Raw genomic sequence first — 24,236 nt, 5'->3', positions numbered from 1 at the left:
TACTGGGACTCTGGCTCTATTGTGGATGCCATCTCACAACAGAAGCATGATTTATCTGACAAGTCAAATCCAATTGAACAGAGTGGTTTCGGTGTAAATTTAACTTGTGGCTTTTGGCCACCGAAAAAAGGCCATGGACTGGGATTGGAATTTTTATGGGCTTTTCAATGTCTCACGTTCTCTGTCATGACCTCTTTTCCTTTTTATGGGCATGGTCCACAGCACTGTGAAAATCACCAAAGCCAAATAAATCAAAGTCAGCAGGACTTTGCCAATCTCACATATGCTATTCCAATGATTCTGGGTGTCCTTGAGTGTTTAATTATTTTGGGGCTTAATGAATGACTGGAGAGATGAAATGGCTCAGTTGAATATTCTTCTGAGCATCAACTCTTTTGAATTTGTGGCTATTGACAAAGTCATATTAATTTAAAATACACTAACAATGCTTCCAACTCTTTTTAGTAATGAGGACATGATGCAAGGGAGTGTGAAGGCCATCTCCTCCCATTTAACGAACAAGCCTACTTTGTGCTAGGCGCTGTGCTAAGCATTGAGGCATTTAGATCCTAAAATGAGACAGACCCTGCCTTCAAGGAGTTTACATTCTACTGGAGGTTGAGGAGGGGAAACATCCACAATTAAGAAAAATGTCCAAAATGTGTACAAAGTAAGTATAAATTGATTTCATGGTTGGGAATGCTACCAACAGGGACAAAGGGCTCGTGTAGGACAAGGCACTTGAGTTAAGCCTTCAAGGGAGCTAAGGATACATGAGATAGAAGTGAGGATAGAGAGTATTCTAAGCCCATAATTTTTATTGAGTGAATCAAAATTTATTTCCCTTTTATGCCTTTCCGAGAAGACTATAGGGAATGAAGCATCAAGGGCTTGAAAGCCTGGCCTAGTATCACAGAATCACAGAATCAGCATTTCCCATTTAGAAGGGACCTTAGTGGCCATGTAGTCCAATCCAGACCCCCAAAAGAATCCCTGCTGCAACATACTTGACAAATGGTCAAATATCCTTTAGTTGAAGACTTCCAATGAGGGGGAACTCACTATCTCTTGAGGAGACCAGTTTTACTTTGGGAGAGTTCTAGTTATCTAATTAATTAAGGTGACTAGGTCACACTAGGTCAATAGAGCTCTGGACATGGAGTCAGGAAGACCTAAGTTCAAATTGAACCCCAGATACTTACTATCTGTGTGACCCTGGGCAAGTCACTTAGCCTCTGTTTGTCTCTATTTCCTCATATCTGTAAATTGGGGATGATAATAATAGTACCTGCCTCCCAGGGTTGTTGTGAAATAGCAATAATTAACAACAACAATAATAAACAATATAATAATTGTAAAGCACTTAGCACAGTACCTAGTACATAGTAGGTAGGCTTCCGCCAGTCTCGGATGACCATGGATCAGCGCCTTGAAGAGTCACAGGCCACAGTGTGGCTTGTGCAGTCCGATACAGGAGCTGCAGCTCCTGTTGCAATGAGGGCATTGGAAAACCGCGCTCTCTGTTGCCCATCGGTTCATGTGTCTCATTCGTGTTTCTTCCTCCAGAGCTTGGGGGCCCATCTCAGCTGCGTGCAAGCTGCTCCTGAGTACTGAACTCCTAGCACATAGTAGGTGCTATATAAATGATGATGATGATTATATTTTTAGTAAGTTTTTCATGGCATTAAACCTCCCTGCAACTTCTACCCATTGCTCCTGGCTTTACTCTCTGGGATATATCAGAAAAAGTATAATGAATCTTCTAAGACTAATTCCTCAATACCAACAACATGAGTTCTTCAGAGCCCTCATGAATTATGTTTTTAACCATTCCAACATAGCTGTGATCAAATGAGGTAACATATGGTATACTAAAGTTTAAGCCTCTAAGGATTAAATCTGGACTAAGACTCAGACATATTGTCTATATAAAGTGATTTGCAAACCTTAAAGCAGTATATGTTATCATCAATCAATCAATCAATTATCTCATCTACCACTATAAGGGTCATTGTTCTCCTCTTGCCTTCTCCCCTTGTTCCCTCTTGGACTCTGGGCTATACTAGAACCCAGCTAGTCCAGCTGGACACCCTTTCCCCCCTTATCTAGGACTGCTTGGTTGCTCAAAGAGCTTGGATGAGATAAGAATTAACCACACTATTCCTTCCCATGAGCCTTCATCATCTGCCCTGATACTACCTCCTAAGATCCTTTATGCCTTATCATCTGCTCTGCCTCTATGCCCTCCTATCCTCTGGCCTACTTATGTAACCTAAAGACCTTGTCCCTCAGGACTCATGAGTCTTCATCTCCCTTGCTGCAGACATTTCTTTTATGTGTTGTCTTAACTCAATTATAGTGTGAACTCCTTGAGAAAAGTCACATTCTTGATTTATCTAGTTATATCTCAGTACTTAACACAGTAATGAGCACACAGTGACCCCTTGATAATTTTCATTCATTCATTCATTCATTCATTCATTCATTCATTCATTCATTCATTCATTCATTCATCCATCCATCCATCCATCCATCCATCCATCCATCCATCCATCCATCCATCCATCCATCCATCACTGTGAGCAAAATTCCCTTCAAGGATGATCACACATTTGCTGATCCTGATCCCGTGAGACTCTTGACCATGTGTTTCCATGGTCACCACAAGGGATCCTTCAACATGCTGGGGGCTTCCCTCAGTTTCTCTGGACATGACAAGGACCTCTCATGGAGGAGGAGAGTGGCTCTCCATCATTTATTCCTGACTCTTTCCATGTGACTGTCTCATCTTTCTTTTTGGTCCTACACTTCTGTGATACTATCCTTTAGTTATCCTACAAAATGTATTGTTTAGTTCATGCTGCAGCCTTGTCACACCCACTAAGTGCCTCTTCATTGCCCTCTGTGTGATACTTGATGCCAATTCTTTGGTAACTGTGGTGTTCCATGACTCAGAGCTGCACAACGGTCCTAGCGCTTATGAATCATCCCAAGGGCTCAAATTATTCTCTTGGTAGTTATATTTGTCACAGGGGCTGCATGTAAAGCCCCTGGTGATAGGTAGAGCCCTAGATCCTGTACTGACAATTGGGGTGTGCACAGCCCTTAGAATCAGAACTTTCTTTTTCTACTTAAAGATGCCTGATGTTGAAACAAGTTACACCCACTCTTTGATGTAGGTTCCAAACCCTTAATGAAATGAAATTGGAATTCTGTAATTCCAGCAGTTTTTGCCATCTGCAGATCTGAGGGGATGGAGTCTTCCTGGGGCAAGAGATCTAGAAAGATCTAACTTCACACTTACAAGGTTGATTATCATTTATTTAGGAGAAATAAAGTGCCAAACTTTAGATATAGTGTAAGTAACCTGAAATACAGCTAAAGAAAATGTCTTTCTACTTAGGAGTGGCAGCCTGAGGGCAGGGAAAGACAAAGGAAGTGTGATGTTTAAAATCTAATGTGTGGTTGCCTTATCTGCACACCCCCACCCCAGTGTGTGTGTGTGTGTGTGTGTGTGTGTGTGTGTGTGTGTGTGTGTGTGTGTAGAACTAGCTATGTTTACTGATAAATTCAGCAACAATTTAGGCTTTTAAGCATTTATTAAAGTATATTAGGGGTTAGTGAAGAGAGAGAGAAAGCCACCTTCACGTAGCTATCCACGCTTCCAAGGAGAACATGTGAAGTTCTGAAAGTTAGGAGATCTGTCTACCCTGCCTGCTTCTGCCACCACATGCCAGTTCCCAAATGAAAAAGGGTGATCCTCAGTCTGTTCCAGTGGAAGCTTCCTGCGGGACCAGAAGAGAGGCGGTCCCCACACACAGCTCCAAGCTAATTGGCTGGTCCATTGATTGACATGACTTACAGGCACCAGACAGCTTCTGGACACTAGTCACATGCTTTCTTTTCAGGGGGGTGTTGCCCTGGTTTTCACAATGTCTTTTTCAGCAGGGGTGGCACCCTGATTCTTACAGAAGTAGGCAGAGATCTGGGTTCAAGTCCCTTCCTTCACACTTTTTTTTAACTAGTTGTATGAATGCTGGTAGATCAATCAACTTCACTCTGCCTCAGATTTCTCATCTGCAAAATGGGGACAACAATATTTGTGTTATCAACTTCACAAAGTTATGATGAACTTTGCATATGGTAAAGCATTTATAAAATATTTAATGACCACAAATATTCAAACATGAATTATCATGATCAGAAAGGCACCAACCATATTTTTAAAGAAACTGTAAGAAGAACATTCCAAAGCTTCCTTGGAATTTCCAAGCTATGAGTTGCCATGAGTACATAATTACTCAAAAGCAAGGAAAAATACCACATAATCAATTAACAAATGCTTACTGATCACCAGCTGCAAGTAATGATAATGATAGCTAGCTTTTACATAACACCTGGGGCAGCCAGGTGGTGCAGTGGAGTTACAAAGACTCATCTTCCTTTGTTCAAATCCTGCCTCAGACACTTAACACTGCTAGCTCTGTGACTCTGGGCAAGTCACTTAACCCTAATTGCCTCACCAAAAATAAAATAAAATAAAATAAAATAAAATATTGGGTCTCCAACTATTTCTATCTAAATTACTAGGGGTGGGGCTAGGCTGGGTTTTCTAAAATATTTGCTACTTATACATTAATGGCTATTAATGGCTATTGCACCAGATTGGGCAGTAAGCATTTATTAATAAAGTATATTAAATATTAGAAGAGTATTGACCAAGTGGCAGTGTTAACACAAGTTGAAAACCCCCCAGCACCATATTTCTAAGAGAGAAAGAGAGCACATGTCCTAACAGCCTACCCTGTCCTCAGAGGGGAGTACTCACCAACTGATAGTGGGTTCAGATCCAGAATGTGTTCCAAGATGGCTCGGAGCCAAGCCTCATGTGTTCATGATTTTTGTCCTCTTTTGATAGAGGCGTATCGCTATACACTGATCAAAGCTAATTGACTAGCATCATTCAATCCCATTGGTTGATGTGACTCAGGAGTGGTCCATATTAAAATGACCTCTACTGTGATGACATCAGGATCTAATGGGAGAGACACCCCTGAGGGGCAAAGTCAAAGTCCAGATAGGTGAAGCTTAATCCTATCAGTTCACTGAGCTAGTCACAAAGAGTCTATTTCCATTCTTTGTATACAGGATTAGAACTCCCTCCTAAAAATTGATATCTCTAAAGGGGGCGGGGGGGGGGGGGGAAGAAAGCCCTCCCCCCCCAATAAAACCTCATTATTAATAAATTATTTCCTCACAGTCTTAAAGGAAGCCAGGGAAGGTAAGATATGGGAATAAAGAGAGGTCAGTCCTGGCATGGGAGATAGCCTGTGAAAAGGCATAAAGTCAGAAGGCAGAGTCTCTGGTATGGGAAGGAGTAACGTTTAAGAAGGCTAGAGTGGTAGGAAGGGGCCAGATTGTGAAGGGCTTTGAGAGCTATACAGAGGATTTTATCTGACCTCTTAAGTAATAGGGAGCCACTGGAGTTTATGGAGTGTGTGTGTGTGTGGGGGGGGGGGGATGTCATGTAATCAGACCTGGGCTTTTAAGAAAATTACTTTTGCAGCTGAGTGGAAGGTGGGTTGGAGTAGAGAGAGGCAGAATAGGGGGAACACCACTATCATAGACTAGGTGTGAGGTGAGGAGAGCCAGCATCCTGATAGTAGTTGTGTAACTGGAGAGAAGATCAATGTATATGAGATTTCATAAGTTTAGAAAATTTCAGATTGGACAACAGATTGGATTTGTGGAATGAGTGTGAATGAAGATTCAGGTTTGACATTGAGATTGCAAGCACAGGTGATTGGGAGAATGGTGATACCCTTCATGGTAGTAAGGGATGCTCAGATGGAGTAGTCCCTCCCATCTCTGCTGTGAGGGAAGGTTTGTTTTGTTATTTCTTCTCAGGGATTTGCCTTACTTTTCCATTTAGGATCACAGATTTTTAAGTTGGAAGGGACCTTAGATGTTGTCTAGTCTAACTACTTCATTTAACATGATATAACTGAGGGGGCAGCTAGGTGGCATGCTGGATAGAGTACTGGCTCTGGACACTTACTAGATGTGTGACCCCAGGGCAAATCATATAACCCTGATTGCCAAGGAAAGAAGAAAGGAAGGAAGGAAGGAAGGAAGGAAGGAAGGAAGGAAGGAAGGAAGGAAGGAAGGAAGGAAGGAAGGAAAAGAAAGAAGAGAAAAGGAAAAATATATATATATAATTGGATTCCTAGGAAATTAAGTAACTTATCCTGGGGCACACAGGTAGAAGGCAACAGAAGGGATTTGAACCCAAGCGATTTAATTAAATCTGGATCCTGTGCTCTTTTTCTCCAAAGTTGTTTCCTTTTAGTGATCTTTACATTTGCATTGCTAGAGAAATTGTATATAGTATTTTTCGTTCTGCCTACTTCTCTGCATCCTTTCCTGCAAATTTTCCTTCTTCTCTTTGAATTCCTTATATTCATCACTTCTGACTGCACAGTGATATTGAAGAAATTCAGTGTAAAAGTACAGAAATGCCCCTGAAATGATCCCAGGAGTTTATATAGTAGCTCAGTGAGAATTTTTTTTTAACAAACTTGCCTTCACCAATAGTAAGGAGCATCCTCTAATTGTTGTAGATGAGAACTCTTGAACTAATTCAACTTGTGAGGAAACTTTGATGCCATTTAATTTCATGTCATATCTCATTGGTCCTAAAGGGTAGAAGAAAGATGGCTTCAGAAGTCCAGGCAATGAAATAACACATTTTTTTTCATGTGCTACATTTATTTTTAGTAGATTTATATTTATATCTTTTTTTAAAGATTACCTAGTTTTTTCACTGTATCCCTTATAATATAGAATTTTTAATAGGAAAAAAAGGAAAAGGAGGAAAAATGTAGCCTCTGAATATTGCTATGTGGTTAATTTCTATTGCATGCTCCTTTGTTATTTTATTTGCAGGACTGAATTAGTACAGCAATTCCAATTAGTAAAAGTATCTATCTTAAATGGCTATAATCCACAATGTGATTGGGGAATGGATTAGACCCACTTATCATGCAGGGCAGACTCACGTCCAGCCTTCTTAATCTTTTTCTCATCATGCTACTCTCAATTCAATTTTGAAACCCAAATATTTAGCTAAGGGAGTTGGAGTTTGAGCTGTCCACATTAGTTTGTGTCCTTCCATATAGGGGGCATTTCTAGTTATAAAGCAACATGAATCAATAGCCCAGGCCATTACTAAACACTTGAAGGCATTGATGCAGTGTGGGATACCTACAGTGACTGATTGATCATAGAAATACTTAAGACCTTAAATAAGGGCTGTTAATTATTCTGGCTTTCATTCTTTTTTTTTTGTTGTTGTTGTTGGGGCAATGGGGGTTAAGTGACTTGCCCAGGGTCACACAGCTAGTAAGTGTCAAGTGTCTGAAGCTGGATTTGAACTCAGGTATTCCTGAATCCAAGGCTGGTGCTTTATCCACTGTGCCACCTAGCTGTCCCCTCATTGTTTTTTTAGGGTGCCATTGACTACTGCTAAGATTCCTTTTCCCCTTCTAGCATTTTTACTTTCTTATGAACATTACAACATTTTGCTTTGTTCAGTCATTTTAGTTGTGTCCGTCTCTCCGTGACCCCATTTGCAGTTTTCTTAGCCATTTCCTTCTCCAACTAATTTTGCAGATGAGGAAACTGAGATAAAGATGGTTAAGTGACTTGCCTACGGTAAATGTCTGAGGCCAAATTTGAACTCATATCCTCCTGACTCCAGATCTGGCACCCTATCCGCTGAGCCAGCTAGCTGCCCAACATTTTACTTTATAATATTGTAATCCACAGGGTCTTGGAATTGTAAAGGACCTCACAAACCATCTATTCCACTCTTCTTAAGAGATTCATAACTTTTGTAACATGTATTGCTTTGTCAGCCTGACGAAACCTTGCCCCCTTTCTCAGAAGAATATATTTAAATATGTAAAATAAAATACATAGGATTTTTAATCATCTGAAAATTTTAAAAAGATCAGTGGCCTCTGGTTAAGAACCTCTGATTAAAACCAACCCACACTTGACCAAGAATCTTTTCTAATATCCCTAACCAATGGTCAATTAGCTTTTTTTTTTTTTTTAAGAAGCCCTTTTGTGGGAAGAAACAGTGCCTCCGAACAGTCTCACTCTACTTTGGGGCAGCTCTAATTATTGGGAACTTTTTCCTTCCATAAAACCTAAATTTCCTCTTTTCTGGCTTCACTCCATTGTTCTACCCTGTGGGGCCAAGCAGAAGTCTCATATACACCTTCCACATGACAGGGCTTTAGATATTTAAGAATGACTCTCATTCATCCCCATTGGACATCTTCAAGTAGAGGCTGTATGCCTATTGTTGGATGTGCTATAGCATGGATTCTGTTTGATTATAAGTTGGATGAGATGACCACTGGAGACCTTTCCAACTCTTGAATTCTATGATTATGTCTCTCTGATTATTTTTTTCTTCAGTCTAAATATTCTTGGTTCCTTCTCATCCTTATAGGGAGGGCATAGTCTCAAGTCCCCTTACTATTCTACTTGCCTCACCCTGGATGCTTTCCATATTATCAGTGTCTTGCCTACAGAGTGATTCCCAGAATTGAAAACAGTCCTCTGCTAATGGTTTGCTCATTACTTTATAAGGATCAAAAACTTTGCATGACATATTGTGGAGGAGATTCCTATTTGGGCATAAGCTGAGCTAGATGACTTCTGGGGTCTTTTTAAACTCTCTGACTCTCTAATACTTACCTCTGGAGGCTAATTATCCAAAGGCATGATTTTTTAAGATTGAGTTTTTCTAATAATGGGGAAGATATGGAAATCATAATTAGTCTATTAAGTTGACTAATTAGAAAATTATAGTAGAGCTCTCTAAATAAAAAGGAATCTGTGAATAATAAAAGTGTTCTTTTACTGAGGATTCTGCTAAATTAGAACATAGAAATTATCACTTGTCATAATCTAGCTAGAAAATATTCTTATTTGAATATTCTTTAATTTGTGATGAATTGATGGTTTTATTAATAATGATACTGCCTGCAATGGTGGATCATAATCTATCAATATATTATCATCCTTTGAAACCCTTGCACATTTCTGCCTTTAAATTGTCTACATACAACATGCCTTTCCTCTAGCTTTTTTGACATTGCACATTTCCCAATGGCTAACACGGCCTCCCTTTCAGTTATCCTTCATATTTACTAATGAACTACCTCCTTTTCTGGTCATCAAGGTCTTTAATAACATCCCATATGCTGATCTGATTATATGATTCTCCATCGTTAGTACTCATGGCCACCATGTACCTCCTCATTACCGTTTGGCTGGCCTACATCTTCAATTCTTTTTTTTTTTTGGGGGGGGGCAATGAAGATTAAGTGACTTGCTCAGGATCACACAGCTCATAAGTGTCAAGTGTCTGAGGCCAGATTTGAACTTGGGTCCTCCTGAATCCAGGGCCAGTGCTTTATCCACTGCACCACCTAGCTGCCCCTACATCTTCAATTCTTTTAAAACTCTGGTATGACTTGTTTCTCAGACATACGGCTTCACTGGAAATATACTTACATGGAAAAGATGGGCATTTGTTTCAGAGATAAAGTTGGGGTTATTCAAAGCTCTTCAAAAATTCCTAAAGGCAACCTAACCCGTGCTCTTTCTCCTATTGAATTCTAGGCCCAAATCAATGTGTGCAGTGTCTGAGACAGATGCACTAATGGACTTTGTCAACTTTCATTTCAATTTAGCAGGTACTTTGTGCCGGGCACTATGCTAGGCTCTGGGGATACACGGAAAGGCAAAACAAAATAAAACAAGACAAACAAATAAAAACACCATCCCTACTCTCAAGAACTTCATAGTCTCACAGGGGAGACAACACAGAGTAAGCAGCTCTGTACAAACAAGATTTAGACAGGATGAATTAGGAGTGGTCTCAGAGAGCAGATCCTGAGGTCAAGAAGAATTTGGGAAGGTGTTTTTGTAGAAGGTGGGATTGTAGTTAAAGCCTGAAGGAAGTTAGGGGGGTGTGGAGGCAGACATAAGGAGTCAGAGTATTCCAGGTATGGGGAACAGGCACTGAAAATGTTTAGAAATGGGAGATGGCATGGCAAAGAAGTCGATCTCACTAGATTTCAGAGCATATGAAGGTGACAAAAGTATAAGAAGACTGAAAAGTTAGGAAGGGTCTAGTTTTTGAGTATTTGTTCCTACCTGTGGAGATATGCTTCAATTCTAATAAAAATAAATTAAGAGGACATGCAAGTGACATTTCTTGGCCTTCTGTAATTTGCAACATTGAGTATTCCTCTCTATTGTCGATGTATTGATTTATTTTTCCATTTGTCAGCTTCCAGTGGAGTGGAGGAGAGGAAACATTTCCTCTTCACATTTCTTTCTATGTTTGTTTGAGTGTTCTTTCTATATAATGATGTACAGTTCCCAGAAACAGATAACTAGATGGAGGTCAGTCACTCATGTTCATTATACCCTTCATCGCACACAACATTATGTTAATATTCATGAATGTTTATGTGCCTGGTATTAAAATCAAGGCATGTAGAGAATAGAGTTTAAATATAGATTCTCTGCTAAGAAGGGTACTTGTTCCTAAATACAGAAGTATATCATTGTGAAAAACTGGACATGGAAGATTTAATTGGAAGACTGCCCTCCAAATGCATCTGTGATATCATTGATGCAGGACCCAACCTGTATAACTGTATCCTATCCATTTCATCATGTGCGATTCTTATCCATACCCTCTGATAACTCAGATATGGAGGATCTCCTTAATGGAATGGAAGGCCCACTCTAGATCTCTTATTTCCTGGGTATGAGTACAACACTCAATGTACCCATCTGCTAACATTTGCTTTCAACTCATGAGTACCTCAACTCTTTTTCCAATCCTACCCTTCCTTGATACCTTTTAGTCTATTTATTGCATTCAAGTCACTTGTTGGTAACATGTTACAGGTTTCAAAGATTCACTATGCGGTTCTCCATTGGTACTGGGTCTGTGGCAATATTGATTCTTTTAAGATTGTGCCCCTCCATGGTTTAAAGCCAGAGAACATTAATGGAAGGATATTTGTGTCTTAAAACAAACAAACATGGAGGCTTGTGTCAGGATGCATCTTGGGATCATTGAAAGCACATTGTCCTAAGTATACTCTAATCTGTTTCTCTTTATTGTGTCCAATTCTGGCTCATTATGTATCTTCCAGGCTGACAGTATTATGTATTGAGAGTGACTGCCTCAAAGGTCTTCCCGTACAATTGCATGTAATATTGCATAATATGCATTTTCTTCCACTTTTGTTTTACTGTAAAAAAAATCAGATGTTGAAATTAGAACTACCCCAAAACAAACCTGAGTAAATTCGCATGATGCCAGCCCATGAGTTAGGTCTCCAAGATGGTAAGCCATTGCTGTCCTCTCCTTTGGGACACAAAGAACCACAGTAGTACAATATTCATGATTAAGTAACCCAAGAGAAAGATTTTATCATCTGATTTCATATTAAAAGCTGTGATCCAAAATCTTCTAAATTATTGAAGCTCTGTTCCAAAATCTTCTAAGCCTCTGATTAGAAACCCTACTAATTGTGCAACATGACTGTTAGTCAATAAACACTAATTGAGGGCTCTATCAATATGGATAATGTGAAGGAGTGTAGCAGTTCTTGCTGTTAGGACTATGGGAGAGAAATGAGCACAGTTAGCTAAGAAGGACCCAAGAAGAGTTGGTAGTAGAAGATATTTTACATTGTCTTCTTGGCCCTGTATGCTTTGCTTTGCCAGATCACATGTTGCTAGGGTAGAGAAACAGAAGACAGTGAAGGTGGGGCAGGCACCATGAACAGATTTCCTAATGAAAACCCTACTATGCCATGGCTACCAAGTGTAGAGGTCTATGATCTGATAGCCTTAGTACTTCTGTCTTGGGCTTAGTCAACCTCTGTATTTAGAATCCTAAACCTTTAGGGACAGAGGGATCCTTAGAAGTCATTTAGTCCAAATGCCTAATTTTTGAGATGGAGGCCAATTGAAGTAAAGTAGCTTATCTAAGCTTATAGAGCCATGACTAGGGAGGGACAACTGTAGCTTTGTCCCAGGGTGCTGAAATGTACAGGGTATATTACAAAAACACGGATTCAGTTGAGCTAAGCACTTTATTCACAAGAACAGTTCGTTAAGGGCAGCTAGGTGGCACAGTGGATAGAGCACCAGCTCTGGATTCAGGAGAACCTGAGTTCAAATCTGGCCTCAGACACTTGACACTTACTAGCTGTGTGACCCTGGGCAAGTCACTTAACCCTGATTGCCCTGCAAAAGAAAGAAGGAAAGAAAGAAAGGAAGGAAGGAAGGAAGGAAGGAAGGAAGGAAGGAAGGAAGGAAGGAAGGAAGGAAGGAAGGAAGGAAGGAAAATTAGTTAAAAATAGGAAACTACAACCCCCTCTTCTGCCCTCACGCCATCCCTTATGGTTACATCTCAGGGATGCTTTTTCCTAGTCCTCATCACCCTGCTTCTCTTCTTTAACTTGGCCTATATGGGGTTAGGTGTTAGATGTTCCTTGTTCCCTCTACAACTGAATTGGGTTGTAAAAGCTCATTTATAGTCATATTTCTTTTTCTTTGTTTTTATTAGATTTTATTTTTTAATTAACAAATATGTTCTCTTCCTCCTACCTTCTCTGTTATTTAAAAAAATGACAAAACCTGGTAACAAATATTCATAGGCTTACAAAACAAGTTCCTACATTGTCTTTGCCTTAAAAGCAGGTTCTATGTTAGTTTCTCTAGGCATCTCTGGAGCTCCTTGTCTTGGATGCAACTAGTCATAGCTATAGCTCTGAGTAATGGGGCTGAGTTTTCAGACTCCAATTTCAAACCTCTGAATATGAAACTGATTACTTCTCAGGAAGACAGATGGCAGACTCAGGAAGAGCAAGCAGCTATGGTTGTTAGCAAGAAAGATGGAGGCAGGTGCTTAATGAGGTTTGTGGACATAGCTGGGTAGCATAAACCCTTAGATTGGGAGCCCAGGCTTACTCCCTCCTTGATGGTTCTTGGTTGTCCTCTCATTGGGAATGGCTTTAGGACAATTGTATCTGTGGATCTAGGCTGCTGTGCATCTCTGCCCATGTTTGTCACTTCCTGGAAGCTCCTACAATGACAGGGGGTCAGGTGGGATGGCGAAGAGGTCATAGGCAGCTAGATATTACATCCCTGAGAAAGCTCTCTTTGAGCTACTCCCTTGCCTTAAGGGGATGTCAGATATCAGGCCCTTTGACATCTGCCTTATAGGACTTCAGCTGACAAATGAAAACAACCACCTGAAGAAATGATTCACTCTGTGAGGCAATAAGTGAGATGAGCCCAAAGGAATGATTCAGGAGGTAAGAGCTATTAGAGGGTGAGACATTTTGGGTGGAGAGGTCATAGAAGCTTCCTGGAGGAGGCTGGATGGGATCTGGGCCTTGAAGAATGTTGACCAGTTGGAAGAACAGAAGGCATTCCAGGAGAGGAGAAAAGCATGAATAAAGGCAGAAGATAAGGAGAAAGGTGTATCTAGGGGACACTGAATACAGCAGTTTGTCACAATGAATTATCCAAGTATTTCCCATAACCCTTAGCAACATCCTGAATGAATGTTTGATGAAGAAATGATTACTTCATTTGTTGATGCCTGCAAATCTTGTACTTTGCCTTGTTGAGTTATTACTGAATGCATCTCTTCAAGTGGATATTCAAGGAAAGACCCCAGCCTTTCCTCCATCATTATTATAATGTGGTGCTGTATAAGGGAGCACTGGAAGGCCTGGGTTTGGGCTGTAGCTTTGTCACATGGTTACTGTGTGACCTGGGACCAATCACTATATTTCTTTTGATTTCTGTCTTTTAAGACAGGGATAACAGCAGCTTTACTACCTACCTCTCAAAGTTGCTATAAGGATCACATAAAACACTGCCTTCTGCATGGATATTCCCTCCACCCTCTCATTACTAGTACTCACAAATTGCCTTGTATTTATTTTGTTATAATAATGAGAATAAGAATAAAAAGAATTAGCATCAGGAGAATTAAAATATAGAAGGAGGATCAATGTGCTGTGTGGATCAATATAGAAGGAAGAATTAGAAGAAGAAGAGGAAGAGGAGGAAGAAGAAGAAGAAGAAGAAGAAGAAGAAGAAGACCTAAGCAAGCACTTTAAGATTTGCAAAGCACTTTACAATATATTGTCTCATTTGATGCTCACACAACCCTGGGAGATAGGTGCTATTATTACTCCCATTTTACAGATGGGGAAACTGAGGCTGAGAGAGTTTAACTTTTCTAGGGTCTCACAACTAGTGATACTAGTCTGAAGTGGGATTCAAAATTAGGTCTTCCTGAATCCTAATCAAGTAATACTCTATCCACTAAACTTCCTCCCTCCATCTATTTTGTGTATGGCTGTCTAAGCACGTCTCCCCGATACAATGTAGGGCATGGACTGGTTCAATTTTGTCTTTATTATCCCTAGTAGCTTTGGGCAGTAGGTACTCAGTAAATGCCAATTGATTGATTTGTACATTTAAGTTCTTTAGGATTCTGTCTCAATTAATAATAACTTTTAGACATTTAGATACTTGAAAGTTTGAAAAGCACTTTACATGATCTTACCTAAGCTTCACAATAGCTTCTCAGGTAGATAGGATTCGGATTATTTTCAAGATGAGGAAACTTGTCTCTAAGAGATTAAATAAGGAAAGAGGGGGCTAGACTCCTGTCGCTTGGCCCCAGAGAGCTGAACTTGGAGTCAGGGGTTGGAAGGGGAAATCACAAAGAGGCAAATTTAGGCTGAGTTTATTCAACAAGGACTGTACTAAGTGCCTGTTCTATGCCAGGCACTGACCAAATGCTCGAGATAACAAAGACAAAACCAATATAATTCCTGCCCTCCATAAGTATACATTATATGGATGTAAGGGTCAATTTTCCTAACAACAGGCACTATGTAGAAGTGGAGTGGTCTTTGGGTTCTCCTTCACTGGAGGTCATCAAACATAGACCTAATTACTGCTTGTTGGATATATAGTCTGAGGAATTCTTTTTTTAGGGTGGGCTGGACTCAGTGGCATCCAAAGTCCTCCCTAACTCAGAGATTCTAGGATTCTACATTCTGGTTTGATAATTAAGACAGCTAGCTGGTAAAGTAGATAGAGTTCAGGGCTTGGAATCAGGGAGGTCTAAGTTCAAATACTAGCTTGGACACTTGCTAGCTCTTAACCTCGATGTGTCTCAGTTTCCCTATTTGTGAAGTAGGAATAATAATAGCATCTACCTCACAGAATTGCTGTGTGGATCAAATGAGTTAGCATATAGAAAGCACTTGGCAAACCTTAAAGCATGACATAAATGCTAGATATTAGTTTAGTTATTGTTTATTGTTGTTGTTGTTGTTGTTAATTCAAGATTTATGATGTCCTAGGTAATTAAATGGAGACCCTAAAAGCATAGGTAGTGTTTTCATCATTGTGATCAAGTGAAAGTAGGAAATTTACAGGAGAAAGGATACCATGGAAATGAATTTCAAGTTAAGAAGATAGTATTGGACAACAAGACTTAGACTTTTGAGCTATTGTAAAGGAAATAGGTTCTTGGCCAGGGATTTTGTTGCGTTAGTTGTGTCTCTGACTTTTGGTTACCCCATTTGGGGTTTTCTTGGCAAAGCTACTGGAGTGTTTTGGAATTTCCTTCTCCAGCTCATTTTGCAGATGAGGAAACTGAGGAAAATAGGGTTAAGTGACTTGCTTAGGGTCACATAGATGGCTTCTGTGGCCATATTTGGATTTAGGAATATGAGTCTTCCTGACCAGGCTCACTATGGGTGACCAAGGAAGGGCCATTAAAAGTAATTCACCTGATGATCTGAGGACCTGATCAAGGAAATTTTAAGCTGAAAATAGAAGTACAGGGTTGACTGCACACATTCTGCAAGCCAGATCCCAGAGAAAATAGTAGGTGCAACATAGGAAAATATGAGGGGAGAGAGAGGCTGAGGGGATCAAGAAGCTGGCATCCTACTGGAATCCAACCACCCTAGCACTGACAAACTCCATCCTAGAGTCTGAAAGAACTGCTGAATGTGCCCACTTTGCCATGGCGTGTGATCTTGGGAAAAGCTGTGGATGGTGGATGGTGGGAAAGGTGGGGTGAGATTCGAGGTGAACAATTGCCCCAGAGTTTTCCAAAATGGGAGACAAGTGGATTGTTCAAATTTCAGGCTTCTGAGTTTGACTTCAATTTCTAAAAAAAAAATTATAGGACATATTTTTAAAGGGATGATTTATGAATGCTTAGAAAAGGAAACATTAATCACTCAGAGTCAGCATGGGTTTTTATCATGAACAGGTTGTGTCAGACTAACCACATTTCCTTCTTTGACTGAGTAACTAGACTGGTAGAAAAGGGAAGTGCCATAGATGTGGTCTCTGTCTTTTTACAAAGCGATTTACAAAATCTTTCATGATGGCTTTGAGATCAAAATGGATCCATGGAGCCAGAGTGGTAACACATTTGGGTGGGTTTTGAACTGGTTCAGCGGATTCAAAGAGTGTTCATTAATGGATCAATGCCAACCCTTGAGGTCTGGCCATTTTTCTTCATCTCTAGTCAGTGCCTAGGGGATCCATTTTTCACCCTACTCTGGTCAGTGGTCCTTATGTGAACCCACATGTAGGATTTCACAATTTTTTTTTCCTTTAATAAATTTCATCTTGTCACATTAGGCCCCTTGTTCTAGCCTACACATTTTTGGATCCTGATTCTGTTCCTCAATGTCTTAAGCCATTGCTTCCAACTTTTTGAAATTCTCCAAATGGATGCCAATAATGAAAGCCTTTTAAGGTTTGTAAAGCTTTGTACATACATTCTCTCATTTGATCATGGTGTTAACAACCCCATGAAGTCAGTCTTTTTATTAGTCTCATTTTTCAGGTGGGGCAGCCAGGTGACACAGTGGGTAGAGTGCCAGGTCTAAAGGAAGATTCATCTCCCTGAGTTTAAATCTGGCCTCAGATACTTATTGGCTATGTGACTCTGGGCAAGTCACTTATCCTTATTTGCCTCCGTTTCCTCATCTGTAAAATGAGCTAGAAAAGGAAATGGCAAACCACTCCAGTATCTTTGCCAAGAAAACTCCAAACAGGGTCATGAAGAGTCAGAAAATCATTTCTCCTCTCCAAGTGTGGGAGTTTCTACTTCTGTGAGAGGGAGATAATACCTACCCTGCCAACATCACAAGGGTCTATGATGGCCAAATGAGGAGCAATCAAGCAACAACTAACTCTGTGCGAGGCACTGTGCTAAGAACTAGGGGTACAAAGGGGGAGAAACAGGCCTTGCCCTCATTAAATTTGCATCCCAATGGGGGAGACAAGGGGTACATGAATAGGAACTTAAAAGATATAGAACTGATGGAAGGCAGCCCCCAAAGAAGGCACAACCAAGACTTAGGTTGAGTGACTTGCCCAGGGTCTTAAAATTCTATTCAAACCCAAATTTTCCTGACTCCTAAATCTTTTTAAAATTAAAAAAAATTTTAAGGTATTTTATTATTTTCTAGTTACATATAAGGATAGTTTTCAACATTTGTTTTCACAGGATTTTTAGTTCCAAATTTTTTTCTCCCACCCTCCCTTCCCTCCCTCCTCCCCAAGATGCAAAGCAGTCCTGACTCCTAAGTCTAACACTTTCTGCCATCAACATCCAAGCATACACCTCCCTGTGTAATATTTTACTTGATTTTTATTATCTAAAGGTCGTTGAATGGGGGCCATCAGCCGACATGATTTGAGACTGCATAAGTGGAGTGAAGAACGACTTGCTTGGAGCTCCCCTCAGCCGACCACAGCCTGAGTATTGGGGTTAGTACCAAAAGCCACATTTGAAGGATGCTGATAAACTGGAATGGGTACAGAGAATAGTCAAGAAGGGTAGGGAAGGTATGAGAGACCACGGTGGAGAATGACTAGTTGAAGACAGTAGAGATCTGGAGGAACTATGTCCTTGGGAGTGACAATGTCAACTTCAACAATGGTGAAGAAGGATGAGGGTGTTCTCTTGGACCCCACAGGGTAGAATTAGAAGAAGGGTGAGGAAGTTGTAGGTGGGAAATATAAGCTTAAGGTGAAAAAAATTGAATAATGAAAGCTATCTGAAATCGGCTATTGGATCCCTCTCTCTAGAGGTCTTCTTGAAGTGGGGTTCGTGTTATTTAGAAGATTCCTGTTCAGTTTTGGATTGGACTAGATGACCTCCAAGACCACTTTCAACTCTGCAATCAATAATAGCTCACATTTATATAACACTTTAGGGTTTACGAAGTGCCTTGGAAATATCTCGTGTGACTGTTACAACAACCCTGGTAAGCAGGTGCTAGGATTATTTCTTTTTTACAGATGAGGAAACTGAACCTGAAGAGGCAGATTAAATGACTTGCCCAGGGCCATACAGCAAGTGAAGTCTGAGCCTGAATTTGAACCCAGGTTTTCCTGACTCTAGGTCGAGCACCCTCTCCATTGAACTACTTAGTGATTAGAGGCTTAGTGACTTACCCAGGGTCACACAACTCCTGTGTCTGAGGCTTAATTTGAACTCAAGTCTTCCTGACTCCAGGTCTGGTTCTCTATCTCCTGTGCCACTGATGATGGCTACCAACCCAGAGGCAAACTATCCCTTGGGATAGGTGACCTCTGAGCTAGGTTACTTCCAGCACTGAGAGTCTGTGGTTGAATGATGTTATCCCTTCCTTCCCAAGCAGATTTCCTTTCATTTCTCCCTTTATTACTAGATCCAGCATGCATGAGCATCAACCTGTAGGACTAGGACCTGGGCTCCACGTCCCAGTTCTAGGGAGCAGATCATAAGACAGCAAGCTGATGGTAAGGAGTTAGGTGACCTACAGCTATTTAAGTTTCCCAGAATTCCAGGATTTTGAGGTTAGAAAGGAGCCCTAGAGGACCTCTCATAACTAAAAAATAGTCCTCTCTAACATCCAGTCTCTGCCTCAGGGCTTCCAATGAGAGGGAGCCACTCCATTTATTGATTATTCTAATTTTCTTTTTTGTTGTTGTTGTTTCTGTTTTGTTTTGTTTTATTTGTAGGGCAATTGGGGTTAAGTGACTTGCTCAGGGTCACATAGCTAGTAAGTGTCAAGTGTCTGAGGCCGGATTTGAACTCAGGTCCTCCTGAATCCAGGGCTAGTGCTTTATCCACTGTACCACTTAACTGCCCCTATTGATTATTCTAATTGAATATCATTTCCTCTCCCTACACCAAGTTGAAATTGGCTTCTCTGCCACTTCAACCCATCCAATAGAAATTAATGAGACTATAGCAAGGCAGGATTTATAGTCAAAGATTTGTTGAATAAATAGATTAATGAGTGAAAGAATTCACATTATATGGCGACTGACAGGTTCCTGTAGTCACTACCCAGGAAGCTCTCTGGGTGTTTTGTTCTGTGTTTTGGCTTCTTGCAAGGTGGTTATGATGCATTTATTAGTCTGTGCCTTTCATGACACAATGAACCAGTCACTTTAAAACCACAGAGAGACGGGTTGATCTGTGGCTATATAAAAGCCTGAGAGTGAGAAATTTCCATTCTAATCAACATGAGTTAAAGCTAAATGGAGGGCTTTGGTGAATTTTCCATTGGGTTGCTTCGGATATCAGATTCCTTCCCTGCAGTTTGGCCTCTGGGGTCCTCTCAAGTTTGGAGAAATGTTATTTGAGCAGTCTGCTTGGGCTTATCTACCCATTCTATCATTCTCAGGCCCAAAGCTGCCTCAGCAAGTAGGATGGCATCACAGCGTTGCATTAGCAAGAGAAAAGGCCCCCACTTTAGGGTATTCAGTCCTACATGCAAATTCCAGGAAGAAGTACGTGGCTGGACTGTTTCCCTTTTCCTCTGCCATGTAACAAAGGAACAAGAGCACATGATCAGCATGACCCAAGACCTAAGGCTGGTGTACCTTGGGTTCCAAACCCAGACAAAAAATCAGAAGCTGCTTTCTTTCTTTCTTTCTTTCTTTCTTTCTTTCTTTCTTTCTTTCTTTCTTTCTTTCTTTCTTTCTTTCTTTCTTTCTTTCTTTCTTTCTTATCTCTTTTCTTTCCTTCCTTTTTTTCTTTTCTTTTTTTCAGGGCAATGAGAGTTAAGTAACTTGCCCAGGGCCACACAACTAGTAAGTGTCAAGTGTCTGAGGCTGGATTTGAACTCAGGTCCTCCTGAATCTAGAGCCGGTGCTCTATCCACTGCACCACCTAGCTGCCCCTCAGAAACCACTTTTGGCTTGACTTTAGGGGACCTTAAAGTCCATCTACTCATGGACTCTTAGGATCATTGCATCATTCATTGATTTGGAACTGAAAAGGACCTTGGGGTTCATCTAATATCTTTATAGATTTAGATATTGAGGTTCAGAGAAATGAAGGACCCTTAAGGTCTTAAGGACTAGAGCCAGGATTTGAACCTACACTCTTTGATCTTAAATCTGGCATTATTTCTGCCATTCCCCAGTGCCTCACATCCAAAGGCTCTAATTTTACAGTTTGGGAAATTGAGGCCCAAAGAGGGGGTGTGACTTGACCAAAGTCATATAGACAGCAGAGTTGGGCTATGGACCAAGGTTCTTCCTTCAACTTCTTCAATTTAAAGGTGCAAGTGGAAAAGATGTGGATATTAGTAAGTGTAGACTTGGTCTCTTTAAAAGAATCACAAATTAGGGGGGCAGCTAGATGGCACAGTGGATAGAGCACTGGCCCTAGATTCAGGAGGACCTGAGTTCAAATCCGACCTCAGACACTTAACATTTACTAGCTGTGTGACCCTGGGCAAGTCACCAAAAAAAAAAACACCAAAAAAAAAAAAAAAGAATCACAAATCCAATAATGGTAAATGTCAAGGAAGAAATACACTCTAAAAATGAGAAGTAGGCATTCATTTAAGGAGGAGGCACTGACTCTATTAGCAAAGGGCTACAAGGGCCTCTCTTGTCATTTTTTAATAAACTACATACAATTTTGATAATGATTATTAGTGTGAAAGTTAAAATGAGGGAAGCAGCATAACGTGGTCAAGAGAACCATGGTATTGGCATTAACCTGCTATGGGCTCACAGGAAAATCCCATCACTTTTCTCAGCCCCAGTTTTCTCAAATGGAATTCTGGGAATGGGAGAAATAAAGCAGAGTGGAGATGAGTATCAAGAAGCAGAGGGCCCCTACAGTAGCAGGCTTGGTGTGCCTTCAGGGTATGGGCCAATGGGAAGGCCCTTGTAGGATATGGTACACATGTGGCCCAGGCTAGGCCTAATATGAGTGATTACTACCAAGTAAAGACGAAAGATCGTTCAATTTAGAATCTGGAGTTCTGGGTTCAAGTCCTTGCTCTGATACTTTTTTGTGTGATCTTGGACAAGTCTCTTGACCTCTACAATCTAAGTTCTAATCTGTCAAATAAGGTACATGAACTCTAAGACCCAAGCCTTCCAGCTCTACGAGTCTGTAACTACAAGATGCTTCTTGTGTCAAAGGAAAGGAAGTTTGTTAACAATGGAAGCACAACCTTTTATTTTTGCTCTGGAGCAATAAAAATAATATGTGCCCCAGATTATCAATTGGTTTATTTGATTTAGACAATATGGGTTGTAGCAATTCCAATGAGAAGATTCACTATAAAAGATGTAATCATCTAAGAGAAAAATTCAATTGGAAATGGACCTTTTTATCAAATGAAACATTTCTTTTCTTTTCTTTTTAAATTTTCAACTAATGAACAGTTATTCTCTCTCTGTCCTACCCTCATCCACTGAAAAAAAAATCCTCCTTCATAACAAAAATGCATAGACAAGCGAAACAAAATCTCACATTGGCCGTGGTCAACAATGTAGGTTTCATTCTGCATCTTGAATATTATTCTTCTTTCAGGGGATTGCAAGGTGACAGTTCATAGATGCTGGCTGGGAGTTCAGAAGACTTGAGTTCAAATCTAGCCTCGGACACACATTAAATGTGGGACCCTAGGCAAGTCACTTAATCTCTTCTGCCTCAGTTTCCTTATCCATATCAAAGCTTCTTAAACTGTGGATAGAGACTCCATATGGGGTTACATAACTGAATGTGGGGGTCACGAAAAATTTAGCAACAGTAAAAGGTTATGTATACCTATTTTATATACCTTTATACTCGTGGTCACATAAAAATTTCTTGGGGCAAAAAGGGGTCAGTGGAAAAAGTTTAAGTCCTGATCTATATAATAGGGCTAATAGTAGCATTTACTTTCTAGGGTTATTGTGAGGATAAAATGAGATATTTGTAACCCATTACAAACTTTAAAAAGCACTATACAGGGGCAGCTAGGTGGTGCAGTGGATAAAGCACTGGCCCTGGATTCAGGAGGACCTGAGTTCAAATCCAGCATCAGACACTTGACACACTTAGTAGCTGTGTGACCCTAAGCAAGTCACTTAACCCTAATTGCCCTGCAAAAAACCCCAAAACAAAAAAACAAACAAAAAGCACTATACAAATGAAGATGAAGAATGATGTTGATGGTGGTGGTAGTAGTGGTGGTGGTGGTAGTAGTGGTGGTGGTGGTGGTGGTGGGTAGCATGCTCAACAAATCAGTTCTTAAGAAGTATTACTTTGATTTTAGGATATAGCATTGGAAAGACAGTCACCTGGTCCCATTGTGTTTCCCTACACTCCCAAGTCCTAAAATGTATTTGGGAAATATTTAACAAAATTAAAATACTATAGAATATAGGTAATACTTTGCTCTTTCCTCTGTAAGATGTGGGCATTGGGTTCGATGACCTCTGTAGCCCCTTGTGACTCTGGCTATGACCCTATGAACTCCAGCCACCGTCGGAAATAGAGCTGCCAGCATAGGGATCAGAGAAAAACTTGGCCCGTTCATGGGTCCTGTGCCCTCTGACCGGGTCCTCCATTAAAGCTACAAATATCCCTGGCCTGGAAAGTCAAACTACCTGGGTCAATGAAATGGCAAGGGGAGGAAACTGGTCTGTGTGAGCTTCCTCTTGCCCAGTGTCTATCTTTGTTTGATTGGAGTGATATTTCTTAGTAACATCAGGAAATCCAGGCATTTCCGTTCTGTGAGTGGCAGCCAAGATGAAAGCTAGGCCCAGAACCCTCTGCCTCCCCTGCATCCCTAGACCCTCCCCACCCCCAGAAGACATTCTTCTAAAATCCTCTTTAAAATGCCGTGTGTTTATGTGTTAGAGGCTGCGGATTCTGAGCCTGGAGCCCCCGTGGCCCTTTTCATCACTGTTTATTTGCAAAGTATAAGAAGAAAAACAGCTGAAGCAGGGAGACTGCATGCAAAATAGGGTCCCCAATAATCTTAGCTTTAGCAGGGATCTCCTGGGAGCCCAGCCTCTGGAATGGGGACTGAGTGTGTTATTCACCCTCTCAGTGCCCCCTTGTGTTTCTTGTTGGTACTGCTCTGCCAACACCACAGAGGCTCTATCCCTAAATGAGTCATCATAGCATTCAGAAATGAAAGGACTCTCAAAGATTATCTAGTCTGAACCCCCATTTTGCAGATAGGAAAACTAAGGCCCAGGCAGCTTAAGTGACTTGCCAAAAGCCACAAAAGATCTTCTGTTTCCCAATAGTCTTCTTCCCACTTTAGTGCATCTTTTGCTGAGTAATTTGACATTTCTTACTTGTTAAAACTTGAGCTTTAAATTCCTCTCCCAATATTGCCAGTAGGTTTACCCCAAGCCACACAGACTACTCTGCACTCATTAGTGCACATTCTGGGAATAGCATAGGGCTAACACACAGTAGGCATTTAATGAGTGCTTGCTGACTGATTTATTTGGAATGGCAATCTAGGATCAGGGCTACAGAGTGTGAAAGTAAGGGAGGGTTTCTTATTGCCTTTCTACCACTTGAATTCAGAACCGTGAATTCATTAGGAAGGAAAAATGGAAGGAAGGAGGGAGGGAGAGAGGAAAGGAAGGAGGGAAGGAGAGAGAGAGAGGGAAGGAAAACAAAGGGAGGATGGAAGAAAAAGAAGGGAGGAAAGAAGAAAGGGAGGGAAGGAAAGAAAGAAGGGGAGGGAGAAAGGAAGGAAAGAGGAAAGGAAAGAAGGAAGGAGAGAAGGAAGGAAAGAGGGAACAAAAGGGGAAGGGAA

Source organism: Dromiciops gliroides, chromosome 5 (genome assembly GCF_019393635.1).
Source record: "Dromiciops gliroides isolate mDroGli1 chromosome 5, mDroGli1.pri, whole genome shotgun sequence".
NCBI lineage: Eukaryota > Metazoa > Chordata > Mammalia > Microbiotheria > Microbiotheriidae > Dromiciops > Dromiciops gliroides.
The sequence above is the reverse complement of the archived record's forward strand: the minus strand, read 5'-3'. Positions refer to the sequence as shown.